A 14,226-nucleotide genomic window follows, 5' to 3' on the forward strand; every position below is an offset into this window, starting at 1 on the left:
GTCTCTGCTAACCTGATCAGTGAATACTTTTACTGGTGGCTTATATGTGTTTTATCATTGTAAAGAAACAAAAAAAGCATGTGACCCTGCAACAGAACTCAAGGCACTTTTATTAAGCTGTTTTATACATATCAGATGCATTCATAATAAACCCCTGGTTTTAAAAACTCATTTGTCACATATGTTTTGGCCAAGCATGCCGTGATGTCTTGGCCTTCAGTAAAAGCTTGTCTTTAAAAGTGGAACGTTGAACCTGAAGTCAGTGGGTTTCACATAATGTGATCAAAACATAAAAAAGACACATATTATATGTTTACAATTGTAAACATATAATATGTGTCTTTTTATGTTAAAAATTATGATGATAATTGGAAGTAATTCATATCGGAGTTATTGGAAATTATTTTTCTGTAGATTGTCTAATCAATAAAGCTTAACCCTATATATGAAATCCAAGATGACATCGGGTTGTTATGATGTCATTGTCCCCTCTTTGTTTCCTACAAAAGCTTCTCTGAATGCTGGTTAAAGAATGCTGCCATCTCCTGGTCAGATGCAAGTATTGTATACATATATATATATATTAATTAATTATACTGAGTAGTAATGTGTGATACGATTATTCCTTCTTATTTGAAATGAGAAAACCTTTCGGTACAAGTTACACATTCATTACCACTGATGTAGGCCTATGTGGTACGTGTAAATTGTGCGGGATACAGGAGGGATTAGGAGCACGCTTTCATGATCGCCTTCAAAGATACCAAAAAAAGGGTAGAGCTTTGGTTTGCTGTTTAAGGACGTGCCAGCCATGAAATTGAGAAAAGCTTTTAGTGCCAGTTTGGCCTCAGTGAAGGCACATCCTGAGTAGCAGTAGATCAGAGTCCTGGCAGCGACGTCATAGAAGGAAACCTCTCCCTTCTCGTAATCAACAAGAGACAATGTGCAGATCAAGGGCATGTATCATAGTAAATTGAAATAATTTACAGTATTGTATTAACTGATAGATATGACTCACTTCTTTTGCTGTATTTTCTATAAAGTTAGTCAACATGGAGTCATTAAGTAGACGAGCAGGACGACCTCTGACCTTACTGTGACGGTGCAAGCGAAGAGAAACTTTCTCAATCTGGCTTAGTAAAGTAACACATATTCACAATCATAATATTTCATACTTTTCTTTTTTTAACTTACGTTTTACTTGTTGATTTGAGCAGTTGTTACATGAAGCAGATGCTAGATGAGGGATGTTTTTATGATCCTGACTTCTCTCAGACACTAGATGCCACCGTTATCTAATGGAAGTGTGGAAAAGGAGGCTATACAATATAATAGAAGGACTATCCAGTTCACATTGCATTATACCATGTACAGTATGTAGTGTCCATAGCTTTCAAAAGCAAACGTGTTATCCTTTAGAAAAATGTATTTTACACATTTGTAAGCTATGAAGTTATGTAATCATAAAATAAGCCAGTGTTAACATGTAAGACATATACAACAGTTCTCTTAACCCTCCTGTTATGTTCGTTTTTTAGGTACAGCCTTGATGTTCGCGGGTCAAATTGACCCGTTGCATGTTTAATCATCCAAAAGTGGTCAGAAACCAAAAAATCCTAATAAATATAGTTTGTACCTCAACACCAACTCCCTTACTAACAATTCAATCAGTATTTAGTGGAATGGAGTTATTCACCCCTCCATAGATCATAGTTCAATTAGGATAACCCACTCGTTTTCATGAAAAATACATGTTTTACAATTTTTTAGGTACTTTGGAAAAACCTAGATATAAATTGCATTAGTCTACCATAACACGTATTTATTTCTAAATTTTTTGTACATTTTGAAACTTTCTTTTTTTCATGGGGTGATGTAGATAAATAGAGATGAGACACTTCTGCTGTTCAGGGTCGTATTGACCCGCTCACTCAAAATCAAGCCAAATGAATACAAAAGGATTTGTATTGAAAGTAAACTTCATTTATGTTCATTTATAGTGTTAAGAAACAGAAATTTACAAAAATTAACAAGAGATGAGCACAATGAACGAGGTGTGTGTGTGTGTGTGTGTGTGTGTGTGTGTGTGTGTGTGTGTGTGTGTGTATCTGTGTCTACACAGCACACGGTGTGCTTTGTTCAAATACATTTTGTCTTTATAATATTTTCGGCAGACAGTCTTGGCTGACGTGTATTGGGTGAGGATGACCACTGTATTTCACAATTTTTGACACAAATGTCTTGCTTGGAGGAACAAGTATATCAGTTTCCTCATCTGATGGTTCATAATCAGTACCATTATAATCTGAATTGACTTCAAGATTGTCTTCATCTTCAGACACATCCTCCTCTATTTCACTGTCGTGATCAAGGATGTGCTCCAGAGCCTCCAGGGCTGTCGTCCTTTGTTTCTGTTGCTCATGTTGTCCTACAGTATTCTGCTGTGTTGTATGCATCTGCAGAGTGTAATGATGGTAGGACTTTCAAGCAATCCTCCCCTGCTAATTGTGGGTGGAGTTTATAAAAGGTTCCCGTCAAAATAGTATCTGTATTTCTCGCACAGGTGGAGTAGTGAGAAAGAGTGTGTGTGCGAGTGTGTGTGTGAGAAATGGGGTGAAACATGGTGGGAGGGAGTAAGAAATATTTTGTCTCACGTTTTCAAAGAAAGAAATGGTCTAAACTTGACACTTCTGACCCCTTATAGCCTCCATTTTCACTGCCGGGTCAAATTGACCCGAACATCATCTCTGTTATAGAAACCTGCAGGGGGTTGTTGCAAATGCATGAATTTTTTTTTTTTTTTTTTTTAAACGTTGATTACACTAAATAAGGCAAGCAGAAGAAGTTTCATACAGAAAAAGTACTTTAAACTATTTTTTCTAGATTTTCAAACTTTGAAACAGGTCAATTTGACCCGGAACATAACAGGAGGGATGCAATGGGTGCATTCAAGAAGGACATCAAATGTTAAGTTCAAGAATAAAGGCAAAAATCTGCCTTAAATATATACGTTATATGCATGTTATGAGCTACTGTATGGTGAGTGTGTCTATAACTTTAATAATCAGCAGAAGTGTCTGTCAGTAAATGCGCATGATGAGCCATGGGAAGTGTCTGGTGCGCTGCATGCTGAAGGTACTGATGAAGAAGTTGAGGACTATGGTGATGAAGACTGTGATTGTCTTTACATTGTTCAGGTAATCCAGACGTCTCTTCAGGGTGGAGTTAATCAGGTCCCGATGTTCGATGACACCCACCCACACACACACCAACACACGCAGATCCACAGCAGAAAGAGAGGATTCAAATTACTCTTGGTTCTGACACTGAGACTGACTTCTGAGTTCGGCCTGGATGCTCTACGTGTCAGTAGATGCTGCACTGAGTAATTGTTAAGCACAAACCTGGATCAAACTCATACACATACTATATACTAAATACTACATTTGATTTGTATTAATGTAATGTAAAGTTCTGAAACGTCTCTGCTGATCAGCAAAACCTTTTGCTGGTTGCTTTTAATGTGTTTTAGCATTGTACAGGAAAACTGAAAGGTCCCCATTTTCTAATCATAACAAAAGACACTGCTCATGAGCAAGACACCTGACACTCCAACAGAACTCAATCATTGTAATTTGAGGAAACAGAAAAAAACAAATATCTGAAAAGCTAATTTTTAAGAAATGCACTTTTATTAAAAGCTGTATGATACATATCAGATGCATAGTATATACATAAAAAAACATCTGGTTTTAAAGCTCATTCATCAGATGTTTGGCTAAGTATGCCAGATGACTTGGTCTTAAAAAGCCTGCATTTAAAAAAAATAAAAGTATAATGTGGACCCTGAAGTCAATGGGTTCAACACAAAGTGATCAAAACATAAAATGATATGTATGCTATACTCACAATTGTACACTAACCTTCAAAGAAGTCACTGATGAACAAGATAGTTATACTTTACATAGCAGGTGTTTAGTCATAGCAACTTTAAATGTACTACCTCCCCACAGACTAAACCCAGTGAAATTGATTACAGTGATACATAGCTTTTTGTCCAAACAACACTTCAAAAACAAAATATATTTAGTTTACAATCATATAAGCCTGAGAAAACAGGCAAATATTCATATTTGAGAAGCTAGAAAAAAGGGATTTTTTTTTTACATTTTTGCATTAAAAAGTGACTGAAATGATGAATTTATTATTACAATTATTATTAATAGATTGACTAATCAATAAATCTTAAACTTCTCTGTATCTAAATCATTTTTTAAAGTATTATTCTCACAGACCTGAACACCACAAAGAAGGCTGCTTTCTCCTGGTCAGATGCAGGTATTACAACATATACAGTATGTAAATATAGTACACAACTGATCTACCTTTGAAATGAACCTCATTACAAACTGTCAGGTACGTGATCTTACCTGCACTTTTCAGTTCAAATCTACAACCTACATGTGGTATATTGATCACATTAAGTTACTATGGTTGTAATGAGTACAAATGAAGCTCTAGCGCAAGTTCAGACAGGAAGACTATCCCCTCATGCTAGGCTAAAGGCCTTTCTCCATACGGCTCTCCCACTAGCAGCACGTACACTATACCGGCTGTCACTGTCAGAGGTGTCATAGACTCAATCAGCTGTTAGTCAGCCGGGTCGCCCTCAGCCAATAGCGCTCAGGCACACCCTCTTCGTCAGCCTATCAGCATGCTGCTGTCTACTTTTAAAGGTGCTGCATCCCCGCTGCCAGTGTCTGCTGCTGTTTCATGCGACTCCGTACCGACGGGCGTTCATGGAAAAACCTCAGTTGTTCGGCTGCTAATCATCGGGCGTTATCCCTCCTTACGATGGCAGACTCAGACACAGAGCTAATAGATGCCGACATGAACGATGCGGCTTCTTTCACATCCACAACTCGGCGCAGCGCTCGGATCGCCACCCGTCATGAGGAAACCGGTCTCGAAATGCAGGAGATGCTAACCGCTCAAGGCATCAATCCGGCTCCGGGCTTAGACGTCTCACAACTTCGAAGCCTGGCAAATGAAGTGGGCCTCGGATCACCAGCCCAGGACGAGCCCATCACCGCAGCTCCTGGCCGCAAACGAGCAAAGAAAACTCACCACGGAGCTCCTCCAGCTAAACGTAAGGCCGGCGCCTCCAGCTCAGCTCAGCTCAACCAATCTCCGGACCTCTCAGCAACTCTTCAGCTGATGGTAAATTCCATACAGGCCATAGATGCCCGGCTCCAGTCCATAGAAGACAACCAAGCATCATCTTCCTCGGCCAGAAACAGTGCTCAGAACCTACAGTACGTCACACCGCCGGTGCCTGCACCCCAGCAAGCGTTCGATCTAATCCTTCCTCAACATTCCCTGGCCTCCGCCATCCCCAATCCCTTTCCAGGTAGGCCGTATATTCCATCTGGAGCAAACATATCGCCTCGCTTAAGAGCAAAAATCCTGCAGGGGAAAGATATTAACCTCATCAGCCTCATATTGCCATCCCCCGAGTGCGACGGTAAAATCACCACCGGAGAGAATTTCACCGCACTTATCAAATCTGCTGACCCAAGATTGTCAAGAGACATGACAATCGCCGAATTTCTAGTCGCTTTCGGCATTTTTCGGGATGTTATATGCTCCGTCTACCCAGATCGCCGACAAGAACTGGACGGGTATTTAGGGCTGATTGGCGACCTTAATCTCAGGTACGGGAATAACACCTTCTTTAAATACCACAAAGGGTTCTCCAGCAAAGCCGCGGTATATTTAGCGCAATCCAACATCCGCCTGAACTGGGGGGTCTTGGATACCGAGCTGCTAGTCTTGGTAGTGGGTGGCTCGCAGCCAGTGACTTGCCTAACTTGCGGTACCCCGGGTCACTCTGCACCTCTCTGCCCAATGGTACCATTTCTTCCCTCGGAGCTAGGCGCTAAGGCCGAATACAAATCTGACAGCATGAGTTTCAACCAGGATCCACGTCCCCCGGAAAAAACTGACAGCCGTGGCCGAAAGGTGCACATTTACAACAACCAGCCTGTATGCAATAACTTCAATGAAAATGTATGCACTTACCCCAACTGCATATTCCTTCACATCTGCAGCTTCTGCCAAGATGCGCACCCCAAATCAGTATGCCCACGCAGGGCTCGGCCCCAGCAGAAGCGTCGTGGGCCAAGGACTTATTGATGGTCCACCCCTCCACACCAATAAACATCCCAGCTCTTGCATCAGAACTGTCTTCCCATCCTGATTCTGTGTTTGTCGATTACCTGCTCTCCGGCCTCTCCCAAGGTTTCCGGGTTGGGGTCGTCTCACCGCTAGCATCATCTTTCGTGTCCAAAAATCTCCAGTCCGCGTTAAAAGAACCCGAGGTAGTGTCTCATCTTCTTAAAAAAGAGGTCGAAAAGGGGTACGTAATTGGCCCTTTCAAGGCTTCGCCCTTCTCTGTGTTCCGATCCAGCCCATAGGAGTGGCAACCAGGAAATACACCGGGAAGAAAAGATTAATTTTCGATCTTTCTGCCCCCCACACGGGATCAGCACCCAGCGTCAATAGTCTCATTCCTCCCGAGCCATTTTCCCTCCACTATTCCACCGTTGACAACGCCATCAAACTCATTAAGCTAGCCGGGCAGGGCGCATGGCTCTCCAAGACGGACATCATAGACGCATTCAAAATAATCCCAATACATCCTTCTCAGTGGCATCTCTTCGGTTTTAAGTGGGAATCTAAACTGTATTTCGCAGTGCGCCTCACGTTCGGGTGTAAAAGCAGTCCGGCAATCTTCAATCAAGTATCCGAAGCCCTTTGCTGGATCCTCTTAAACAGAGTCCGCGTCCCCTCTCTCCTCCACCTGCTCGACGACTTTCTCCTGATAGACCCTCCGCATGATAACGCAGGCGCATCACTGAGCAAACTTAAGCTCATGTTTAAACATCTCGGCGTTCCGCTCTCCGACGAAAAAACAACCGGTCCAACTACTTGCCTCGAGTTTCTGGGCATTACGCTGGACACCATCGAAATGAAAGCTTCTCTTCCAGCAGAGAAACTCGAGCGTATAGGTGACATTTCTCAGTCCTATACTACATCGGAAGTAGTAACAAAACAGGATCTGCTTTCACTCCTCGGCCATTTAAATTACTCAATGCGCGTCGTTCCCCAGGGCCGCTCGTTCATTTCCAGCTTGCTAGGCCTGGCTTCATCCGTGCCAAATTTGCACGACGTCATCTCACTGAACGAAGGGTGCCGCTCCGATCTGCGTTTCTGGTCACGGTTGCTAAGGCATTGGAACGGAGTAACATTCTTTTATGATGACGTGGTTCATTCCTCCGACTCTATAAAGTTTTTTACAGATGCAGCGCCCTCCGTGGGTTTCGGCGGATACTATCAAGGCCAATGGTTCGCCAACAGCTGGCCTCACTCATTCCCCAAGCTCGATCCTTCCTCCGCTCTGTATGAAATCTATCCGATCGCAGTAGCTTGTCACATATGGGGGAAGTTTTGGAGACGAAAACGCATCGCGGTGCAGTGTGACAATCAAGCAGTCGTAGGGATTATTAACAAAGGCCGCTCATCCAGCCTTGTCATCATGCCTTTCATGAGATGCATTTCATGGCTATCCGTGACTCAAAACTTCATATTAACAGCTCGTTTCGTGCCAGGTCATACCAATGTCATCGCTGATGCCTTATCCCGTTTTAAATTTCAGGTATTCAGGAGCCTGTGCCCAGAAGCCAACCCATCTCCAACAGCCGTTCCTCCTCTAGAAGCTCTAATAATTTATTAAGTCAGCCATCATTGCAGTCTTACTTAGAATCAGCAAGATTCTACATGAGGAAAGGCCTAGCAGCATCTACCTTGAATTCCTATGACTTTGCATGGAAAACTTTCGCCTTATTCTGCATTTCCGTGAACTCGCAACTAAAGCCGGTAACAATCTGTGCCGTGTGTGCATTCATTTGTCACTGTATGGACGTGCGTCACTTCAAGCCTCAGTACATTAGAGGTCTGGTCGCAGGGATTCAGTTTAACGCCAGGTGCTTCGATCCTTCCTTTCCCAGCCTGTTTTCTAACCCAGCCATTAAGCTGCTACTTAAAGGCATTTCAAAAGTGTCCCCTCCTTACATGGATAAAAGACTCCCCATTACCCTCTCCACATTGCAAAAAATACTTACAGCTTTAAGACATGGGTGTTTTTCTCCCTACGTAGATTCCCTCTTGGACAGCTGTTTTCTATTAGCGTTCTATGGGTTCCTAAGGAGCGGAGAATTTACTACTGCCTCCAATTCATTCGATCCAACTAAGGACGTCACCTTGTCAGACTTAACCTTTCACCCAGACTTCTTCAGTCTTTTTCTCAAACACTCCAAAACCGGTGGTGCTTGCAGAGTAGTTATTGTCCGCTTGGATTCTCAATTTTGCCCGTTTAAATCCATGTGTAAATATTTAAAAAACAGGTCGGGGACCGACCCCCATGCCCCTCTGTTCCTGACCCCCAATGGTAATCCCATGTCTAAATCCTGGTTTAGCCATCATCTGGAGCAGGTTCTGAAAAAATGCAACCTACCCCCAAAACTCTACTCAGGCCATTCATTTAGAATAGGCGCTGCAACCTCTGCAGCCATACAAGGTCAATCTACGGCTACACTACAACAACTGGGGCGCTGGTCGTCCTCAGCTTATGCCTCCTACGTGCGCCCAGACGTCTCCGCCATCATCGGAGCGCAAAGATCCCTAAAACCTTAACAGCCGGTTAAGCTTTGCATATAACTGGTGGTCGGTGGTTGGGGGTCTTTCACTCAGGCAGCTGCACGAAATCATAATGTTCACGTCATGACCGACCCTATAAGTGAATCTTGCAGGATTGCTACGGCCGTTTTCATGTACGAAATGCTTTAAGCGAGTGGTATCATGTGTTGTAAAACTGAAAGCGCATGTCATGTATGCTAATCACTGTCATCCAAGTTTAAACCAGCAGCAGTGTACGAGCCAATGCTGGCTACATCATGCAGTGCAAGCAGGGCACGCAGCCCTTAGCCACTGCTGGCTACATCAGGTAACGCAAGCAGGGCACGCAGCCCTTAGCCACTGCTGGCTACATCAGGCAACGCAAGCAGGGCACGCAGCCCTTAGCCACTGCTGGCTACATCAGGCAACGCAAGCAGGGCACGCAGCCCTAGCCACTGCTGGCTACATCTTTCATCACAAACAGGGCACGCAGACTCTAGCCACTACAACCGGCCATTCGAATTACGCTCCGTTTTGCGGCATCAGACCAATCAGTTTGGGTAAGTGGGTCGTATACTCATATCTGGTAAGTATATCAATTCTAGTGGTTACAAGTCGTTCATGGTCTTAACCTATCCACTCATTTTCATCGCTCACAGTATTGCATTCTAATAATTATCGTCATGCATTCGAAGCAGGAGTACGGGTTTCCATTTAACCTCAATCGCAGTGTAACATTTATCTCATGCCTCATCTCTTAGCATTCTGCACCAACTAGCGGAAAGCCATTCAAGTACAGCTTGGTAAGTAAGACTTTTTTTTGGGGGAGAACATATTGCTGTGTTTCCCTCCTCACTTTTGGGGATTGATATTGTTGCCGCTCAGGGCAATCACAACTCGATCACAAATCTCCTCGGCGAGTTCAAGCGCCAAATAATTTCTGCGTAACTAATTAATGCATCATTCCGTCATAATAAAATGTTAACTACTAATCAGTCACTTGTCTCTCCTGATTGAAATGAAGCTCTAGCGCAAGTTCAGACAGGAAGACTATCCCCTCATGCTAGGCTAAAGGCCTTTCTCCATACTGCTCTCCCACTAGCAGCACGTACACTATACCGGCTGTCACTGTCAGAGGTGTCATAGACTCAATCAGCTGTTAGTCAGCCGGGTCGCCCTCAGCCAATAGCGCTCAGGCACACCCTCTTCGTCAGCCTATCAGCATGCTGCTGTCTACTTTTAAAGGTGCTGCATCCCCGCTGCCAGCGTCTGCTGCTGTTTCATGCGACCCTCCTCCTCCCCAGCACCATCCGTCTTCGCCGATTCAGCACTCCATCACCATCTCCAGCCAACTCCAGCCGATCCTCCAGCCACCACCACCAGTGTCTGGACTCCTCGGGGGGATTGATATTGTTGCCGCTCAGGGCAATCACAACTCGATCACAAATCTCCTCGGCGAGTTCAAGCGCCAAATAATTTCTGCGTAACTAATTAATGCATCATTCCGTCATAATAAAATGTTAACTACTAATCAGTCACTTGTCTCTCCTGATTGAAATGCTTTTTGGACCTCAGTGAACACAGTCCTTCCTTAGCAGTTGTAGTGCGCATGCGCAGTACGACTTTCCATGGCCGAATAAAGTAACCAATGCTACATGTACGTCCGCCTCGTCAATACACTACAGTAACTGGCGACGAGGATAAAACTGTACGTTCTCGCAGGGAAGGAGAGACACTCGGTGTCAGTACTAGTGAGTACGATGGCCCTGTTTGGGAGAATTGACGAGTTCAAGCCAGAAAATGAACAATGGTCAGCGTACATAGAACGGATGGAACAATTCTTCAAAGCTAACGACATAGCCGAAGATAAGCAAGTAGCCACGCTTCTCAGTGTAATGGGTGCGACTACTTATGGGCTTTTGAGAAATCTGATGCAGCCCAGGAAGCCAAAAGATAAGACATTTGACGAAATAGTGGCCGTTCTAAAGGAACATTATGAGTCCAAGCCCTTATTAGTAGCTGACAGGTTTCACTTTAACCAGTGTAACCAAAAAGCTAACCAGCCGGTGGCTCAGTATGTAGCCGAGTTGAAACAATGCGCATCTAACTGTGAGTTCAGCGCCAACTTGGACTCATCACTACGAGATCGGTTCGTCAGTGGAATAAGAAACGAGGCCTGCCAGAGGAGACTACTTTCGGAAAATGATCTTACTTTTGCAAAGGCTTTTGAGATCGCTCTCAACATGGAGACTGCCGACAGAGACGCACGTCAGTTGAGAGGGTTGGAAAGTGACGGGGCGGCAAGCGTTCACAAGGTGAGGCCACAGCGGACAAGGAACTGTTACAGGTGCAATGGAAAAAATCATGAGCCAAATGAATGCCGTTTTAAAGAGACTAAATGCCATAACTGTGGCAAGACTGGGCACATTAAAAAGGCATGTCGGTCTAAGGCACAGGCTGAGAGTGAAAGGCATTCACAGGGCAGAGGAAAGAAACACACAAAATATGTGGAAGCTGAAGAAGACACTGAATTGAAGATGCTGACCTGTATAAAGAAATATTCACTGTAGCTGAAGTGAAGTTAGAGATGGAAATAGATACTGGGGCTGCAAGGAGTATAATTTCACGAGGTACATACAGGGAGAAATTCTCACACTTACCACTGCAGAGAAGTAAAGTTAAGCTTAAAACTTATAATGGAGATCGCATTCCTGTACTGGGGCAGATCACAGCCAAGATGGTCTATGAGGGTCAAACTGTGAACTTGCCACTTTTAGTTGTTAAGGGGAATGGATCAACACTGTGTGGCCGAAATTGGCTAAGGAAACTGAGGCTAAACTGGGAGCAGATAAAGCATCTGTATGAAGCTAAGTGTACGTCGCTTAGTGAGGTGCTGGATAAACATTCAGAGGTGTTCAGAGAGGAGTTGGGCACTGTGAAAGACGTTAAAGCCTCAATCAGAGTTAAACCTGATGCAACTCCTAAATTTTGTAAACACAGACCCCTTCCATTCGCTATGAAAGACAGAGTCGAGGAAGAGCTCAGGAACCTGGAGGAAGCTAACATTATATCTCCAGTTAAGCACAGTGAATGGGGAGCACCCATAGTGCCAGTGGTGAAAAGAGACAAGTCACTCCGCCTGTGTGGGGATTATAAAGTGTCAGCTAATCAGGCAGTTGAAACAGAAACCTACCCCTTGCCACGTTTAGAGGAGTTGTTAGCAACCCTTAGTGGAGGTAAGATATTCTCCAAGCTAGACTTAGCTACAGCTTACCAACAGGTGTTGCTGGATGATGACACAAAGAAACACACTACCATCAACACCCACAGAGGGTTGTTTGTGTATAACAGACTTCCTTTTGGAATTAGCTCTGCACCGTCCGTCTTCCAGCGGATTATGGAAAATCTAATGAAAGGTTTACCAGTGGTAGTTTTTCTTGATGACCTGCTCATTATGGGACGCACAGAGAAGGAACATCTCCACAACCTTCAGAAGGTCCTACAACGGCTTCAAGAAAATGGATTACAAGTGAAACGCTTCAAGTGCGAGTTTGGCAAAACTCAGATTGAGTACCTGGGCCATGTGCTGGATAAGCAGGGCACACACCCGTCAAAGGACAAAGTGAGAGCTATTCCGGAGGCTCCGGCTCCTACTAATGTCAAAGAGCTCCAGGCGTTTTTAGGACTTGTGAATTACTATGGAAGATTTGTGCCACAGCAAAGCACCGTCTTAGCACCATTGTACAGACTGCTCAGAGGACAAGTGATTTGGAAATGGACTGAGGTTGAACAGGTTGCTTTTGTCAAGTGTAAAGAACTGCTAACTAGTGACTGGGTGTTAGCCCACTACGACCCCAGTCTCCCACTGACTTTAGCATGCGATGCCTCTGCCTATGTCATCGGAGCAGTTATCCAACACACCATGCCAGATGGGGAGGAACGACTCATTACTTATGCCTCCCGAACACTATCTCCAGCGGAGAAAAAACATTCTCAAATAGAGAAAGAAGCTCTTGGACTGATATATGGCGTAAAGAAATTCCACCAGCAGCACGCATTCAGCGGTGGGCGATTATATTGTCAGCATATGACTACCACATTGTCTACTGCAAAGCAGAAGAGCACAGTAATGCTGATGGACTCTCCCGCTGTCCCTTGCCAGAGACCAGTGACACAGGAACAGCCGTGACTTCAGCTCTAGTCCACTCACTGCTGGCGAAGCATATACAAGGAGCACCACTCAACGCAACACATGTTCACCGACAGTGAGTTGTTGCGAGTGCCACTCAGGTAGAAGAAAACCTAAAGGTGTTTTACACAAAGAGAAATTAATTGTCCACAGAGCAAGGTTGTGTCCTATGGGGGACCAGAGTCATTGTACCCTCCAAGATGAGAAGAGCCGTGTTAAAAGAGATTCACTCTGGGCACCAAGGCATTGTGAAAACAAAGGCCTTAGCTCGCAAATATGTATGGTGGCCGAACCTTGACTTGGAAGTGGAACAGATTTGCAAGGAATGTGAGATATGCCAGCTGGATCAAAAAATGCCACGGCAGGTTCCACTACATCCCTGGGAATTCCCAGGTGAGTCCTGGGAAGAGACTACACATAGACTTTGTCGGACCGTTCCCGAACCACATGTTCATGGTTGTGGTGGATTCACATACAAAGTGGTTGGAAGTGTTTTGTATGTCACAGATCACTTCTCAAGCAACAATCACCAGGCTCAGGAGACTGTTCGCTTCTTACGGTCTGCCTGAACAAATTGTGACAGACAATGCGACCACATTCACATCAGACGAGTTCCAGACTTTTGCAAAGCAGAATGGAATTCTGCACACCACAAGTGCACCAGGAAAATCCAGCAAGAAATGGTCTGGCAGAGAGATATGTTCAGACGTTCAAGGCAGGTATGAAAAAGCTTGCTCACACTTCACTGAACATTGAGGACAAGATCTCACTGTTCCTGCTGCAATATCGGACTACACCTAACTGCACTACTGGACAGTCCCCAGCTGATCTGTTTCTTCACAGACATATCCGGACAAGGTTGGATTTCCTAAAGCCTTGTACTAAGGAAACGGTACGTAAGAAACAGTATCAACAAAAAGAACAACATGACCGCACTGCTGTAGACCGGTTCTTTAATAAGGACGACGGCGTTTATCTGCGCAGCACTGTGACGGGGAGTCACAAGTGGATTCCAGGGTTGGTTGTGAGACAGACGGGCCCTGTTTCATATGAAGTCAGAGAGTGGGACTCCGACACAGTACACAGACGTCATGGAGACCAGCTGTGAGCTCGAGCCATTGCTGAACCTGATGTAGATGTCACTGAATCACAGGCTGAACTTGGTGATGGTGAAGACTGCAGCAGTTCTCAGGAAGTTGTTGACGCTAATGTGCAGACACTCGAGCTTCCGGAGCCCGAACCAGTGGCTCTGAGGCGCTCAAACCGAGTGACTAAACCACCAAAGCAATATATGCCATAAG

Source organism: Cebidichthys violaceus, unplaced genomic scaffold (assembly GCF_023349555.1).
Source record: "Cebidichthys violaceus isolate CVI_PGR_0920_01 unplaced genomic scaffold, fCebVio1.0.p SCAF_51, whole genome shotgun sequence".
NCBI lineage: Eukaryota > Metazoa > Chordata > Actinopteri > Perciformes > Stichaeidae > Cebidichthys > Cebidichthys violaceus.